Source organism: Microcaecilia unicolor, chromosome 1 (assembly GCF_901765095.1).
Source record: "Microcaecilia unicolor chromosome 1, aMicUni1.1, whole genome shotgun sequence".
Lineage (NCBI taxonomy): Eukaryota > Metazoa > Chordata > Amphibia > Gymnophiona > Siphonopidae > Microcaecilia > Microcaecilia unicolor.
Window position 1 is genome coordinate 10,440,824 of NC_044031.1, and position 18,565 is coordinate 10,459,388.

General features: G+C 42.8%; 1 protein-coding gene across 1 annotated transcript in view; it reads right to left on the reverse strand.

The window, feature by feature from the left end:
• The window catches only part of LOC115460738 (zinc finger protein 718-like), a 29,558-nt gene extending 26,389 nt beyond the window's left edge, over positions 1–3,169 (reverse strand). The window contains exon 1 of the mRNA XM_030190493.1: positions 3,140–3,169. The gene's annotated coding sequence lies outside the window, so the exon portion shown is untranslated. The remainder of the gene's footprint in view (positions 1–3,139) is intronic.
• Positions 3,170–18,565: the final 15,396 nt, after the last annotated feature.

Sequence of the window (18,565 nt, forward strand, 5' to 3'; positions counted from 1 at the left end):
AAACAGAAGAGAATAATTTTACCATGGTTATGCGATTATACCGAGCATAGTCCCTATCTTGCGAATCTGATCAAAAACAGATGGGATATCATGAGATCAATGAGCGTATTTAAAAACACTAATTTACGCATTGCGTTTGCCAGGACGAATAACATCAAGGAGATTGTCAGTCCAGCAGACGCAAGTCTTCCCACCGCTAATAAGAAACAAGACTTAGGACATTATAAATGTGGACATTGTCAGATATGTCATATTACTGAACAAATCAAACAGTTTGTGAATCCTAAAACCAATAGGATCCACAAGTTATTGCAATTCACAAACTGTTCTTCTGACCATGTTATATATTCCCTACGTTGCCCTTGCAATAAGATCTATATCGGCATGACAACCAGACCATTAAAAGTGAGAATCAGGAACACAGATCTAATTTACGTAGATCAGCTGTCAAAGAACCAATCGTTGAACACTGTATCTCTTTAAAACACAAATTTGAAGATTTACGATGTTCAGTATTAGATCAGGTGGGAGCACATCATTGAGGAGGTAATCGTAAACTTACTTTATTAAGAAGGTAAGCAAGGTGGATTTTTGAACTCGATACCTTGGAACCTAATGGGCTGAACAATGCCATTGATTGGCACAATTTCTATTAACACCTGACACGTAACGTGCATGATAGTATTTTAGTCAGCTGACTGTACGTGGACGCCAAGGCGACATCTTGAAGCATTGCAGACGTCCCGTTAATAGTACATTTGACCGTGGTGTGATCTTTAGGTGTGCAATTATTATATTATTTTCTTTCACATTATGATTTTTGTTCACTTTAGATTCTCAGCATATTCCAAAGCACTCCGTTCCTGAAGAAGCCACGTTTCTAGGCGAAACGGGTTCCCGTAGAACGGACAATGATGAGTGCCTGGTTCCAACACATTTAAAAGCTAAGTGTTACTTTTTCTGACATGCTGTTGCTTTGAAAGATTTAGAACTTATTGAAAAAATTCATTCTATTTATGAATCAATTGAAAGAAATTCATTTTGTTTATTAATTACATATTTTGAGGTGATTAAAAATACTTTTGAGCCCCTTTTCAAAATGGAGTTTTTTGGCCCAATGATCGAACTGTAGCGTGTGTTATAAGCCGATGTAAGATCATCTCTAACCACGCTCAAAACCTTTAGGCGATTGGCCTACGGTTTCTGAGGGCTTTTTTCTCCATTTTTTTCAAATAAGCACCAACTAGTTAATTTTTTGCCAGAGCGGTCTTTTTGGTATTAGGTTACTCTCTTTGCTCTAGCACACTGCTTTTGTTCAGTTGGATTGTATTTACACATACCTCCCCCTCCCAGGGACCTACACACTGTCCCCCCCCCCCCACAGTGATGGCCAAATTTCAAGGAAGTGGAATGGAGGAGTGACAGACTGGCCTAGTGGTTAGCGTACTGGTCTGGCAATCCAGAGGTGGCTGGTTCAAGTCCCACTGTTGCTACTTGTGAGCATTTTGGACGTTCTCAACTGCCGTTGCAGGGAAGGACGTCTTCAACTGCCGTCGCAGAGACAGAGGCATAGCGAAGGATATACTCTTAAAAAAAAAAGAAGTTTGTAAACTTGTTTTTTTTGGGGTGGGAGGTGGTTAATCACCACTGGGGAAGTCAGGGGAGGACATCCCCGATTCCCTCCGGTGGTCATCTGGGCAGTTGGGGCACTTTTTGGGGACTTGTTCGTGAGAAAAAAAGGTCCACAAAAAGCAGCCCAAATTCTTGCTTCTGCCGCCCTTCTTTTTTCCATTATCGGCCAAGGGCGCCCATCTCTCCTCAGCTGATAAACACGCCCCAGTCCCACCTTCACCACACCTCCGACACGCCCCCCTCAACTTTGTCCGTTCCCGCGACAGATTGCAGTTGGAGACGCCCAAAATCGGCTTTCGATTATACCGATTTGGGCGCACATGGGAGAAAGACGCCCATCTCCCGATTTGGGTCAAAATATGGGTGTCTTTCTCTTTCAAAAATAAGCTGGATAGTACTACAAGAGATCAGTAAAACTTTTCTTTTATTACAACTGCATAATATATCCTGTTAACAAAGAGGGGGGACTAAGAGAGAGAAATCTTTCTCTGCTTCTAAGTCCGTCTGAAGTTTGGCAATCCAAATGCTCACATTTATGGCCTCAACCACATATGAGGTAACTGATCCATCTAGACAGAATTCCATACAATCAGCAAAGCATCTTTTTAGAATTCTGAACTTAAGTAAATATGCTAAAAGGCATAGTACAATGGAAAAAGCCAAGTACATAGTATTTCTCATCTAGATTTAGAAGACTCAAATTTATAACCTGTTCTCTTTAGTTAAACACAGAGTACGATTTACATTTCCAAAAGGAGACACCTATCCTAAATACTGGTCAGTTTCAGACCTTCTTTAACCTCTCTTGTCTGAAGGCCTTTCTTTGTCAATATAGATAAAGACGTCTGCAGTAAACAATGACTTCTATTTATTATTATTATTGACATTTATATCCCATATTAGCCTGAGCAGAACTCAGATTCAATGTGGCTTATGTAACAATTAGAAAAGCATGAACATGTTCAAAATATATTGCAGAATGTTAGACCAGTAAAACATGAATTAGAAACAGATGTCATTGAATACTTAGTGATTGGTACATTCTGCCCTTCTTTTTACAATATAAAGTGGAATCTGCATTTGTCAGTACCTCGCTTAAGTCAATCTTAAAATTAAAATGTTAACTCTTCCAGTCCCAAGGTAACAAGATTTAGTGGCTTCCCCCATGTCTATCTCAATAGCAGACTTTGGACTTTTCCTCCAGGAACTTGTGTAAACCTTTCTGAAACCCCAGATATCCTAACTGCTGTTATTACTATTAGAAAGCTATATCTTGAGTACTAGAGGAAGCCAGTGCTGTGGGAATGCACCAGTCCAAATGCACTATGCAATGGAGACCCACTACTTATGGCCCAGGTGCAGCTCTTTTGGGGAGTGAGTGGGGGCTTTTCTCCTTTGCAAATAGTGGCTCTCAGACAATCTGTCCACCAGCACCACATACAACACTAAAGCCAATGACACTTGTGCACAACACAAACTAGACAGAAAGAAATTCAGCTTTCCTTACGGTCTTTGAATCTCTGCAGACTCCCAAAAGCCTCGGAAACAGATACAGGAAGAGGAACAAACCAGAGCGAGGCTTGGAACACAGTGAGAAAAGCTATTGGACCGTCAGAGTGAGTCTTGGAGCACAGTGAGAAAGGCTATTGGACCGTCAGAGCGAGGCTTGAAAGCAGTGATAAAGGCTATTGGACCAACAGAATGACGCTTGGAACACAGTGAGAAAGGCTATTACACCATCAGAGAGAGGCTTGGAACACACTAAGGTCTATTGGTGCATGAAAATGAGGCTTGGAGTGGAAGTGAGCTGAAGCCCAACCAAGAAGGTTTAAGAAACAGGAGTGGAAGTGAGCCAGGAAGCCAATTAGCACAGCCTGAGTTTCCCTTTCCCAGCGCAGCCGTCATCCCCGTTTATTGGCTAGGCAGTGCCTTAAAAGGTGGAGGACAAAAGGTTTTGTTTATTTCAGTTTTTTTCATTGGACAGCTTTTAATTTATTTGAAATAACAATTAAATATTAGTAAAACAACTTTACAATTATTATAGCTGCTAGAAACAGCAATTTTAAACTCTGTATTTTCTCATTTTTCTTCACTAAAATCTAAATAAATAGACTGTATACAATACAGATGGCCAAATATTTGTGAGGATATCCTGCTTCCTGATGGGTTCATCTTAACTGTTGTTGTAATCTGCCAAGTTGGGAAGCCTGGTGTTATACAGATGAAGGAATATATTGAAATTAAATGGAAGTAGAATTAAGCTTTCCTTTCATTGGGGCACATGGAATCACATCTTCATCTGTTTTGTAGAAGCTGACATTTTAGATACACAAATGGATTATTCTGTTTTGAACATGTTGCAGGGGCAAGTGATTTCATTCAGATCTCTTTTGTATAAACATAAATGGGCTGTAAGCCCCTAATTAGGGTTACCATATTTGTCCTAAGAAAAAAGAGGACACATGCCCCGCCCCTTGGCACACCTCTTCCCCGCCCCTCCTACCCATGCCCCGCCCCCTATTCAAGACACAGGGAGCAAGACAGTCTGTTCTTGTGATCACTTATACTGTGCCAAAACTTACTAAGCTACTACTACTATTTAGCATTTCTATAGCACTACAAGGCGTACGCAGCGCTGCACAAACATAGAAGAAAGACAGTCCCTGCTCAAAGAGCTTACAATCTAATAGACAAAAAATAAAGTAAGCAAATCAAATCAATTAATGTGTACAGGAAGGAGGAGAGGAGGGTAGGTGGAGGCGAGTGGTTACAAGTGGTTACGAGTCAAAAGCAATGTTAAAGAGGTGGGCTTTCAGTCTAGATTTAAAGGTGGCCAAGGATGGGGCAAGACGTAGGGGCTCAGGAAGTTTATTCCAGGCGTAGGGTGCAGCGAGACAGAAGGCGCGAACTCTGGAGTTGGCAGTAGTGGAGAAGGGAACAGATAAGAAGGATTTATCCATGGAGCGGAGTGCACGGGAAGGGGTGTAGGGAAGGACGAGTGTGGAGAGATACTGGGGAGCAGCAGAGTGAGTACATTTATAGGTTAGTAGAAGAAGTTTGAACAGGATGCGAAAACGGATAGGTAGCCAGTGAAGCGACTTGAGGAGAGGGGTAGTATGAGTAAAGCGACCCTGGCGGAAGACGAGACGGGCAGCAGAGTTTTGAACCGATTGGAGAGTGGAGAGGTGACTAAGTGGGAACTCTTATCTCTGTCTAGCGATAATAAAAGGAGCTCATTGTGAACACTATCCACCCTAAAAGGTTGTTTTGTGGCTGTACATGAGGAGTTGTGATATTGAATAAATAAGTGTATGTTTGTGTCCCTAGTCATGCATCCTACGTTTATATAATCCTTTCAAGAAATCCAGTTAATCTTTTCATAGGAGCCAACTTTTCAAAATTATTGGGGGTGCTAAGCCCAATGAAAATAACCCTTCCCTGGACACATACAAGGAATTTTCTCAATATTGGGGGTGCTCAAGCACCCACAGAGTCGGCTTCAATGAATCTTTTAACTTATTAGTGGAACATAACCACAGAGGCATGTTACATAGTAACATAGTAGATGACGGCAGAAAAAGACCTGCACGGTCCATCCAGTCTGCCCAACAAGACAAACTCATATGTGTATACCTTACCTTGATTTGTACCTGCCTTATTCAGGTCACAGACCGTACAAGTCTGCCCAGCAGTACTTCCCGCCTCCCAACCACCAGTCCCGCCTCCCATCACTGGCTCTGGACAGACCGTATAAGTCTGCCCTCCGCTATCCTCGCCTCCCAACTACCAACATCTCTTTCACCCACCTGCTCCGCCACCCAATTTCGGCTAAGCTTCTGGAGGATCCATTCCTTCTGCACAGGATTCCTTTATGCATATCCCACGCATGTTTGAATTCCGTTACCGTTTTCATCTCCACCACCTCCCGCGGGAGGGCATTCCAAGCATCCACCACCCTCTCTGTGAAAAAATACTTCCTGACATCTTTCCTGAGTCTGCCCCCCTTCAACCTCATTTCATGTCCTCTCATTCTACCGCCTTCCCATCTCCGGAAAAGATTTGTTTGCGGATTAATACCTTTCAAATATTTGAACGTCTGTATCATATCACCCCTGTTCCTCCTTTCCTCCAGGGTATACATGTTCAGGTCAGCAAGTCTCTCCTCATACGTCTTGGAACGCAAATCCCGTACCATTCTCATAGCTTTTCTTTGCACTGCTTCCATTTTTTTTAACATCCTTCACAAGATACGGCCTCCAAAACTCAACACAATACTCCAGGTGGGGCCTCACCAACGACTTATACAGGGGCATCAACACTTCCTTTCTTCTGCTGGTCACACCTCTCTCTATACAGCCTAGCAATCTTCTCGCTATGGCCACCACCTTGTCACACTGTTTCGTCGCCTTCAGATCCTCAGATACTATCACCCCAAGATCCCTCTCCCCCTCAGTACCTATCAGACTCTCCCCGCCTAACACATAAGTCTCTCTTGGGTTTCTACTCCCTAAGTGCATCACTTTGCATTTCTTCGCATTGAATTTTAATTGCCAAACCTTAGACCATTCTTCTAGCTTCCTCAGATCCTTTTTCATGCTTTCCACTCCCTCCCGGGTGTCCGCTCTGTTGCAAATCTTAGTATCATCCGCAAATAGGCAAACTTTACCTTCTAACCCTTCGGCAATGTCACTCACAAATATATTGAACAGAATCGGCCCCAGCACCGATCCCTGAGGCACTCCACTACTCACCTTTCCCTCCTCCGAGCGAACTCCATTTACAACCACCCTCTGTCGTGGTCACATTTTCAATATGGTAATACTAGGGCCCAGCTAAGGAACAGGTTATTTTGAATTAGTCTTCACTGGCCCAAACTTGCTTTTCTTGTGCCATCACCATCCAGTTGGATAGTCAGTATCTTAAAAGGTGGTGGATAAAGGATTTTTTTTTACATTTATATCACATTATCCCAAGCAATGTTGGGTTCAATGTGGTGTTCTGTCCTCCGACAGCCTCGCACTAGTTTATAACGTGATCCTAAAATGTGTGTAATGCCTTTAACTGTTATTCTCAGTCCCAAGGACTATCATTGCTGCAGTTTCCCCACTGGAAAAATACATGAGCAATGCACTGTGGGTAATGTAGTTCACAGGCAGTGCAACCACACTTGTTTGGCTGTGTAAGAACTGCTATCACTGGTTGTGAGGCTGCTCAGACCTTCTCTCTCTCCCTCTCTCTCTGCCAAGCTTGGCTGTTTTGTCTTCCTGCTCAGTCTTACTATTCTGTCCACAGAGGTCAGCCAGGTATGACCTTTCCCTCCTATCTCTAGGACTACCCCTTGCTATCCGATAGCCGGCTCTGTCCCCATTGGTCTCTATCTGCTCCTCCCTGTGTGAAGCCCCACCACTTCTTTGTCCTTTCAGCCACGTGGGGCTTCTTCCTCCATTATAGCCAGGGACATGGAGCCAACACCATCTCGCTCCAGACAGCTCTGTCCTGCTGAAAATCCCTGTAACGAACCTGGATTTTTTACCACCTGTAAATATTTTCTTCCAAATGAGATATCGCACATTGCAGTCACCCAGCTTTGGACTATTTCTACCTGTTCATCTACCTTCCCCTCCCCCTGCAATACAACTACCTCTCTTCAGATCTCCACCTCCCACAGCCTCCAGATTAAGAAGTCTCTGTATCCTGAACATCTATCTGTGAGTAAATTATCTGTGATTTATTCAATAAAAGAGACTTCATAAAATAATAGAGACTTCAGGTGATTGCTGTGCCAGGGTTATGCTCCATGATATTGGGGCTTCTAATTACCAAGCTTCAAGAGTCATGACATGTGGCTTACAGTTGAAAGTACTATGAGACAGAATAATAGAATTCAGTTATATCATGGGAACAAATGGATATGTCTGAAACATTTAACAAAGTTTAGATTTATTTATTTATAACATTTATATCCCGCATTATCCCAAACAAGTCTGAGTTCAATGTGGCTTACAATAAACAGTATTGGATACTACTACTACTACTATTTAGCATTTCTATAGCGCTACAAGGCGTACGCAGCGCTGCACAAACATAGAAGAAAGACAGTCCCTGCTCAAAGAGCTTACAATCTAATAGACAAAAATAAAGTAAGCAAATCAAATCAATTAATGTGTACAGGAAGGAGGAGAGGAGGGTAGGTGGAGGCGAGTGGTTACAAGTGGTTACGAGTCAAAAGCAATGTTAAAGAGGTGGGCTTTCAGTCTAGATTTAAAGGTGGCTAAGGATGGGGCAAGACGTAGGAGCTCAGGAAGTTTATTCCAGGATACTACTATTGAGATTCTGTTGCTACTATTTGAGATTCTACATGGAATGTTACTACTACTACTACTACTACTATTTAGCATTTCTATAGCGCTACAAGGCGTTCGCAGCGCTGCACAAACATAGAAGAAAGACAGTCCCTGCTCAAAGAGCTTACAATCTAATAGACAAAAATAAAGTAAGCAAATCAAATCAATTAATGTGTACAGGAAGGAAGAGAGGAGGGTAGGTGGAGGCGAGTGGTTACGAGTCAAAAGCAACAAATTATATCGCAGCGATAGGGTGGATAGGATTGGAGGAGGGGTAGCGCTGTATTTAAATGAGAACCTTGACTCAGATAGGCTGCAAATATTGCAGGAGACTAAATCCCGACTGGAATCCTTGTTGATTAAAATTCCACGTGAAAAGGGAAAAGGGATGGTGATAGGAGTGTACTACCGTCCGCCTGGCCAAGACGAGCAGACGGACGTGGCAATGACAAGGGAAATTAGGGAAGCGAATAAAAAGGGCAATGTAATATTACTGGGTGACTTCAATTATCCGGATATAGACTGGGTGAATGAAACATCGGTACACGCAAGGGAGGTGGAATTTCTTGATGAAATCAATGACGGCTTCATGGAACAGCTGGTTCAGGAGCCGACGAGAGAAGGGAAAATACTAGACTTAATCATTAGTGGGGCTCATGATCTGGTTCGGGGGGGAACGGTGCGAGGGCCGCTTAATAACAGTGATCATAATACAAAGAATAATGCTTATATTCCCAACTGGGCATTTCAAATTTGTCCTTTAATGATACCACATGTTCAGAAATCCATTGCCATTAGAACAGGCAGTTATTCAAAGATTATCACATGCACACACCAGAACAGGCATCCATAGGTACCTACCTACCTACTTACCTACCTATTCCAGACCTCCTCACCGCTCCCCTAGTCCCCCGAGCCGCAGGGTGCCCAGTGGAGTCTTTTTTTCATCAAAAAGAATTCCCAAATACACCTGTATAGGCTGACTGTAGATGTTACATTTTATGAATTCCAAAGGGAAGCTCTCTCTGACATGATGGAACTGGTACTGTGAATGTTAGCAGTAAATTTGTGGGTCTGAGATCCATCTCCACATAGCCTGGCCTAGGAGTGAGGTTCATTCCTGTCATGGTATGTGGAAAACTAACTCATCTAGAGAAATTGCCCTGAGTGAAATTATATATATATATGTACTAAATATTGATGCCCATTATATTCCTAAGGGGGGGGGGTTTAGCATTTCGTGTGGACTACATCTGTTAGCGAGCCATATTTAAAGGACCCCTATATGTACTAAGGGGCCTTTTAACTAAGCTGTGGTAAAATGTGGCCTGTGGTAGTCTGAGAACAGAAAGTGGGAGAGCGACCAAGGATATCAGAGACTGGAGGATGTTCTTAAAATGAAAGTTTATTAAGAGTTTCGAAGACTCGACACAACGTCGTGTTTCGGCCGTCAGGCCTGCATCAGGAGTCTGGACATGTAAATAAAAAATAGGAGTGGGAATGTATACCAGGTTTATCCAACGACTAGAGCCAAACAAAATTTGAATAATCAAACAAACAAAATGTATCAATATGTTTTTTTAAAGGGCTCGACACAACGTTGTGTTTCGGCCTGGTGGCCTGCATCAGGAGTCTTATAACCTTGGTTAACTACAAAGCTCATGAACTGGTGGTAAGAAATGATCTTGTGCCACAATTGGCAAATAGAAATCTTGAATCAATAAATAAAAATGATCTTGAGAAAGACCGTTCAAAAAAAGTCTGGACATGTGAAATTGGCGTGGGCTGGACCATTTTTTACTGTGGCTGAGAAGGGCTTTTTTGTGGGGTGGTAAATAGCCATGCGCTAAAATTAAAAGTAATGTGCAGCTATTTACTGCCTGAGCCCTTACCGCCACCCATTGACCTAGAGGTAAGGGCTCAGGCAGTAATCAGGTAGTGTGCCAGTGTGACTGAACTGCCAATTACTGACAGGAACACACTCCGTGGCAGAAAATAGAGCAATATTTTCTGCCACGGGTAACAGCGTGCGCCAACTTTGAAATTATAACCGGGTGCCCACGCTAACCCTGAAGTAGTGTCGATTTGGTGGACGGTACCCAAGCATTAAGCTGTTAAAAGAATTAATTATTATACTCACGAATCTCAAGAGATCAATCAGGCTTACAACCAAACAGGTTTATTTATTTATTTATTTGTAGCATTTGTATCCCACATTTTCCCACCTATTTGCAGGCTCAATGTGGCTTACATTTGCCGTTATGGCGATTGCCATTTCCGGACTTTAGATATGCACATGATTTTGCAATCAAGTGCGTACATACATGGTAGAAGAATGCATTGTGTGCTTGCGTACTTGTTAACACGTGGTTTTACAATCAAGTGCGTATATATGTGGTAGAAGAATACATTGTGGTCTTGTGTAGGTGTCGGCTTTGTGTAGTTGCTCAGGTGATGGTATAATGGTGAGAGTAATAGTGTTGGGCAGTGGTTATGTCGTTTCGGTCTTATTCTTCGTTGTTGTTGTTGTTGTTTAGAAGTTAGGACGATTGTTTGTTGTATGCTTTTTTGAATAGGTTTATTTATCTTGCAAGAGAGACAAAAATCCAACATCAGTCCGGAGGTTGTCTGCCTCCAAACGCCCCCCCCCCCCCGCTCTTATACGTCTTTCCCTTACAATGCCTACGTGCAGTTCCACAGTGCCTGTGTGTCTCAACACAAATACATTTTAACATGTTACAGTTCTAGACTGTTAGTAAGGTATCCGGCCAAAAGCATCTCTAAGAACATTCAGTTCTACTTACAAGGTCAGAGCTCAACTGTTCTGTTATGACCTGGTAGTAGTGAGCCCCTGTGCCCCGACAGAGCACGGCAGAGATGGAGTGACACCGCACTCGGTCAGGCAGTCAGACAACCCCTAGCTTCACCTGGGAAGCGACCACCGTTCACCGGGAGTTGAGCTCCCAGCTGCATGTAGCCACCAGGACTTCTGGAACCGGCGGGGTTGCACAGCCACTGACCAGAATAGCAGGAAACAGACACAGTCCAGAACCAGAACGCCAACAGGCAAAGAATAGTCAATTCAGTCCAGGGTCAAGGCAGGCAGCAAACAAATGTAATCCGAGAAGACTAGCTAAGGTCCGGTACACAGGAAACCAGGAACAGAAGAAAGTCGGTGAACAGCACTCTGACAGCAGCTCCTCAGAACAAATGAGGCCGAAGCAATGAAGGACTGAAGGCAGGGCTTTAAGTAGTGGAGGAATTAGGCTCAAGTATGTGCAGCTGATTCAAGATGGCTGCCCCCATCAGCAGAGGTGCCTTCGTCCAAATATGGGCTTCCTTCCTGACCTCGTTACTCCAAGATGGCTGCTGTCCTTGATCCAACCTGGATGACGGCTGCCAGACTTAGGAAACTGAAACCGACCCTCCTAAAACTGAACCTTGTCCCTCTTGAACGAAGCTGAGGAATGACTTAGCCGGGAGGAGCGTCGAACAGGTGAGGGACGTAACATGTTCCTCTTTTTAGAATCTACATTTACTTAGAAATTGTAAGAATGATTAACCCTATTTTAGCAAAACATTTTCTCTACAATTAGCCCTACTGAATCTTAGTAACATAGTAGATGACGGCAGAAAAAGACCTGCACGGGCCATCTAGCCTGCCCAACAAGATAAACTCATAGGTGCTACTTCTTGTGTACACCTTACCTTGATTTCTATCTGCCATTTTCAGGACACAGACCGTAGAAGTCTTGCCCAGCATTATCCCCGCCTCCCAAGCTCCAGCCCCGCCTCCCACTACCGGCTCTGCTATCCAATCTCGGTTAAGCTCCTGAGGATCCATTCCTTCTGCACAGGATTCCTTTATGTTTATCCCACGCATGCTTGAATTCCGCTACCGTTTTCATATCCACCACGGCCTTTCAGTGTGGTAAAGGCTTCAGGAGTGAAACCATGTACATGCACTGAGTGTCGGGAAACATAAGTGTTACTCCATACGTGGATCCAGCCTGGACACATGAATGGTTAAGGATAGGAGAACTCAAAACTATGGTTGAGAGAGACTGATAGCTGCTGCCCAGGATGGCGGATTATGGACTAGATGGGTTCACAGCGAGTAGAGAAAAAACTGGTACAATCGACATCTCATAGCTGGCTGTGAAGTGCTGGTGGCAGAAACGTTTTATACAGAAAGGCATAGCAAGGTGGCACATCTCATTCACTGTAAACTCTGTAAACTCTTGAGTTTTATTTTCTCTGCTTATTTTGTATTTTAAAATGTATTTTATGTAAGCTGCCTAGAAGCATCACTGTGTAATGGGCAGTACATCAAATTCTTGTAAATATTTATTTATTTAATTTGTTTCTTTAGATTTTGCTCACACCTTTTTCAGTAGTAGCTCAAGGTGAGTTACATTCAGGTATTCTGGATATTTCTCTGTCCCAGGAGGACTCACAATCTAAGTTTGTACCTGAGGCAATGGAGGGTTAAGTGACTTGCCCAAGATCACAAGGAGCAGCAGCAGGATTTGAACCGGCCACCTCTGGATTGCAAAACCAGTGCTCTAACCACTAGGCTACTCCTCCATTAGCAACATTCCATGTAGAAGCTTGCCCTTGCAGATCAGCAATGCGGCCGCGCAGGCTTCTGCTTCTGTGAGTCTGACGTTCTGCACGTATGTGCAGGACGTCAGACTCACAGAAACAGAAGCCTGCGCGGCCACACTGCTGATCTGCAAGGGCAGGCTTCTGTTTCTCCGTCCCAGGAGGGCTCACAATCTAAGTTTATACCTGAGTTAATGGAGGGTTAAGTGACTTGCCCAAGATCACAAGGAGCAACAGTGGGATTTGAACCCGATTTGAACAAGATCAGTGTACCGGAAAAGCATCGGGATCATGATACTGAAAAAAATAAGGAAATACAGAGAGGTTATGATAACCTGGAATATCCCCATCTTGACCAATAAAAACCTGTATGAAAAAAAAAATGGCCAGAGTGATAAAAGGAAACATCAGAATGACATTCATTATAAAGGTGTCAGTCCTGAGCGATGACTTTATGAATTGCAAGGATAAAGAGACAGAGAGAAGATCCTCCAGTATCAAGAAATGACATCACTTTGGGTGCCACAGGCTTGATTGAAAGAAATGTTCAAACACACCTTGGTAAGTTACCTGTACATGTCTGGCACAATGGAAGTAGTAAGGTGGGTGTTAGGAGTAAATTCAAGAGATGGAGATTGCAGTCCATACACTGTAGCTTAGGAGTCAGTTTCATTACTAGAATCAGGTAAATCCTCTAAAGAACTTTTTAATGTTGTTAGAAGTGTTTCTTCTCCACCTGAGCAGCAGAATCTTAACTTGGGTATTTTTAAGAATGATTTTTCCTCCTTTTTTCAAGAGAAAAAAATAGTAAAATCCATGTGGAACTGAGTAAGGGTTGACAGAGTTTGGGAGATAATGAAAGGAACTCGTCTGCAATTAACTTAAGGGGACCATAATTAGATGGTATTCCAGCAGATCGCTATTAGAGCACTTTCTCAATGGTTGATCAAACTGTTATTGAGAAGCTCTGTCTAAGGGCCCTGCTTATTTTTTTGTTTTGTTACATTTGTACCCCACGCTTTCCCACTCATGGCAGGCTCAATGCAGCTTACATGGGGCAATGGAGGGTTAAGTGACTTGCCCAGAGTCACAAGGAGCTGCCTGTGCCTGAAGGGGGAATCGAACTCAGTTCCTCAGTACCAAAGTCCACCACCCTAACCACTAGGCCACTCCTCCACTTTTAAGGTGTACTAGCCTTTTTAGCGCATGCTAATGCTAGAGACACACGTATATTCCTAAATTAGCACGTGCTAAAATCAGCGTGCCTACAGCACGGCTTAGTATCCAGGGCCCTGTTTGCTAAAAGGCCTTGTAGACTCCGACCCATGTCCAACCTACGTATTTAAAGATATGCCCTCATATTCTTTGATTTAATTTAATTTAGGCCTCCTTTTATCAAACCACACAGCAATTCCGACAGAGTCCATTCATATTGAATGGTCTTTGTCGGCATTACCGCGGCTTGAGAAAAAGGAGCCTTATTGAATCAACTTTTAAAGGAAGGAAACATGCCTTTTGAATTAGGTTATATTCTGTTAACCCCTTTATCGAACTGACCAAAATTATAATTTAAACATTGCTTAAAATATAGACTTCACTACTACTCAGTGCATGTAAAAAATTTCTTTAACTTGTGGATCATTTGATGCCTCTTCAGCTGTGACAGCTCACGGAAACATTTACCACACTCTATACATGGAAAAGGTTTCATAACATTGTGGATGATTGGTGGATTTTCAACTGTGCACGTTTTTGGTGCAATTTAAGACTCGATAAAAACGTGAAATTTTTATTACACTCAGTGCAAGTAAAAGGTTTCTTTCCAAAGTGGATCATTTGATGTTTTCTCAAGTATGATGAAGACGAGAAACTTTTATTACACTCGGTGCATGTAAAAGGTTTCTTTCCACTGTGGATCATTTGATGAGTTTTCAAGCATGATAAACAATAGAAAGTTTTATTACACTCAGTGCATGGAAAAGGTTTCTTTTCACTGTGAATGTTTTGGTGTAATTTTACAGTTGATCGTCAGGTGAAACGTTTATTACACTCAGTGCAAGTAAAAGGTTTCTTTCCACTGTGGATCATTTGATATAAGTATATCCTATATAATAATTCTCACCTCCAACATTCTGAGGCTGCCTGGAACTGTGGTTTCCTTCCAGAGCTGCTCAGGAAAGTGGAGTAGATAAAAGTGATGTCATTCCTGAAGTGCCACTGATTGGTTGCTATGACATGCTGCAGGACGTTCAATAGACAGGAGTGGAAGTGAACAAAGCAAGTCTATGGTAAGCAAGGAAGCCCATTGGTTACTCTCTGATTCCACTTCACAAAGCAGCCGTCATTCCTATACACACACACAAAAAAAGGAAACCTAGGAGCTGCTTCTCATTGCCGTTTTTACAGCTGCTTCCACTGGACAAAAGGAGGGGAGGAGACACACAGACCCTGCAACTGGGAAAAAGGGAGGGGGGAGGGGGACCCTGCAACTGGGAAAAAGGGAGGGGGGAGGGGGACCCTGCAACTGGGAAAAAGGGAGGATGGGAGGGGGGGACCATGCAACTGGGAGGAAGGAAGGGAGGGAGGGAGGGGGGACACCCCTGCAAATGGGAGACATACCGGGGGGGGGGGGGACGACCCTGGAACTGGGAGAGAAGGGGGACCCTGGCACATACTCTCATTCTCACACACACACTCGCACCCAGTCTCACTCTCTCTCTGTCACACACACACACACACTCACACATTCACACTCTTTCAAACATACACATTCCGAGGAAAACCTTGCGCCCGTTTCCTTTAAAACAGAAACGGGCCTTTTTTACTAGTAAGTTTATAAGTATTGCCATACTGGGAAAGACCAAAGGTCCATCAAGCTCAGCATCCTGTTTCCAATCCAGGTCACAAATACCTGGCAAGATCCCCAAAAAGTACAAAACATTTTATACTGCTTTTCCCAGAAATAGTGGATTTTCCCCAAGTCCATTTAATAATGGTATATGGACTTTTCCTTTAGGAAGCCGTCCAAACCTTTTTTAAACTCCGCTAAGGTAAACGCCTTTACCACATTCTCTGGCAATGAATTCCAGAGTTTAATTACACATTGAGTGAAGAAAGATTTTCTCCAATTTGTTTTAAATTTACTACATTGTAGCTTCATCACATGCCCCCTAGTCCTAGTACTTTTTGGAAAGCGTAAACAGAAGCTTCACATCTACCCGTTCAACTCCACTCATTATTTTATAGGCCCTATCATATCTCCCCTCGGACGCCTTTTCTCCAAGCTGAAGAGCCCTAGCTGCTTTAGCCTTTCCTCATAGGGATGTAAACCGCATTGAGCCTGCCATGAGTGGGAAAGCGCAGGGTACAAATGTAACTAAAAAAAAAAGTCGTCCCCACCCCCTTTATCATTTTTGTCGCCCTTCTCTGCACCTTTTCTAATTCCACTATATCTTTTTTGAGATGCTGCGACCAGAATTTAACACAATATTCGAGGTGCGGTCACACCACGGAGCGATACAAAGGCATTATAACATATAACATTCTCATTTTTGTTTTCCATTCCTTTCCTAATAATACCTAATAATCTATTTGCTTTCTTAGCCGCAGCAGCACACTGAGCAGAAGGTTTCAACGTATCATCAATGACGACACCTAGATCCCTTTCTTGGTCTGTGACTCTTAACGTGGAACCTTGCATGACGTAGTTATAATTCGGGTTTCTCTTTCCCACATGCATCACTTTGCACTTGCTCACATTAAACGTCATCTGTCATTTAGACTCCCAGTCTCCCAGCCTCGTAAGGTCCTCTTGTAATTTTTCACAATCCTCCCACAATTTAACGACTTTGAATAACTTTGTGTCATCAGCAAATTTAATTACCTCACTAGTTACTCCCATCTCTAGGTCATTTATAAATATGTTAAAAAGCAACGGTCCCCCCACCCCCTCCGAAGGGACACCACCTTGTAGTGGTGGAGGGGCTTCTGTGTTTCAATGACTCAGAGGGCTATGTTGAAGGGTTACCCATATCAGACAAGCCTCTGAGGAGAAACCAGACAAAGAATGTCCCAAACAGGGAGAGTGAAAAGATGGCGACCTGAAGCTCGTACACTCAATGGCCCAGCTGACCTCTGAAGTTTTGTCTTTGTTTACTTGAAATTTCCTCTCTGCAATTGAAGTTACCTTAACTGAGAGGAAGGGGACAATCGGGGGGTCAGCCGCCGATGGCCAGCATTTTATCCCCTGTGCAGCAAGTGTGGGACCGCTGCATGACGAGCTGCCCACAGATGACTGGGTTGGTGAGTCCGATTAGCGCCGGCGAAGGAGCGTCGACACTCTTGGACCTGGAAACAACTTCATCGCTCCCGAATCATTTAACCACCATGTCCAAAGGAGTGGAGGAGTGAGTTAGGAGTGTATGCTGAAACGGAAGTCATTTACAGCTGAACTTGTGTCGGCGGTGCCAATCCTAAACCCGCAAGAGCTATCAGCTTGGAGTTTTTGGCTCCCGTGGAGGTTACATTGAATATCATCTGGAAGGCGCTCCAGGACCTAACGGTGGTAGTAAATAACTTTGCTTCAGATATAATCTTATTAGTGAGCCACATGGATAATCTAACTGAATCCTTTGAGAATGAAAATTTGATACGGCAAATTAAGTTCTACAGGAATAGGAAATGGTTAAGATTTTGAAGATGATAATAGACTAGAAATTTTTGAACAAAATGAATATTATTACAGATGATTAATATCAAGATTGTTGTTTTCCCAGAGTTCCGGGTATGACTCCTAAAGTTTTTTCCTCTGAAATGATTCCTCTTAGTTGTTGAACAAAAGCATAAAAAAATAGGAGTGGAAAGCTTCAAAGAACATGCAGAGCTAGCTGTTTCAACACTAAAATCTCCTGGGACATGATGGGGCCCACATCAGCTAAAGGCAGGCTCCAGAAAGTCTGTGGAATAAGGGAAAACAGATGTAGCATGTTCTGCCCATGATTAACAGTTTGTGGTATTCAGAGACTTGCACAGGAATGTTGTATGAGAGAATTAGTCAGAGGCCCGGTATAAAACTAGAGGGAAACAAAGAGGTAGCAAGCATTTTGAATTTTTCTTTGTCTGTCTATAGCATTTTGATTTGCCTTAAGCTTGCTGTAAATTGCTTGTGTGTGTAGATATGCTTTGAGTATAGAAATGCTTCCTGACTACCCCTATTGATGGTAATCAGCTTGTACACTAAACAAATGAGTAAACTGTTTATATTAAATATGAAATTCGTCTGGCCTTCTCTACAAAAGTGGCGGCATCCTTTTATACAAAAGTGGCGAGCCAGCCAGGAGTAGTAGATTTATGCCGCACACGGAAAAGAGAAGGCGAGATTAAGTTGTTGTTAATGAAGTTTTTTACAGGATTGAAAGTAAAGCAAGCGTTGTTTAAACCTGATGATTTCTGTGCTCCACTGATGTGGGATTGATCAAACTACTGACGTGGACATACAGGTGATAACTCCTGGGCTTGCTAAAAAGAGAAATAAGAAGACCCGTGAGTAAGCTTACACTGTGGCCTTATTACCGATATATTTGTTTAGCTTTGTAGTTTTCTGTTTTGTATATTTTCTTGGTTTAGGTGCAGTAGTATATTTTTGTAGATTGTGGCTTTATAGGAGAAATTGTAATAGTCAGAATAAAATGAAAGGGAAAGGGGCAGATAAGAAAGAAAAGCCTCCTGTATATGCTATGTATTTAGATTTAGATAGTTCAAAAAAATGCTCCCCTTTGCAGCATGTCATAGAATTATTCCCATTAGAAAAAAAACAGATTGAAAAGATACATGAGAAATGGATCAAATATGATGCAAAAGATTCTGTTTTGAGCTGGTCTCAGGATGGATCGTTTGATCGTCCAAAATTATTATCTCTCCTGAGCTATTTACAAGAAAATAAAAATAAAACTAGGCAGAAGAAAAGCTTAGAAAAGCATCTTACA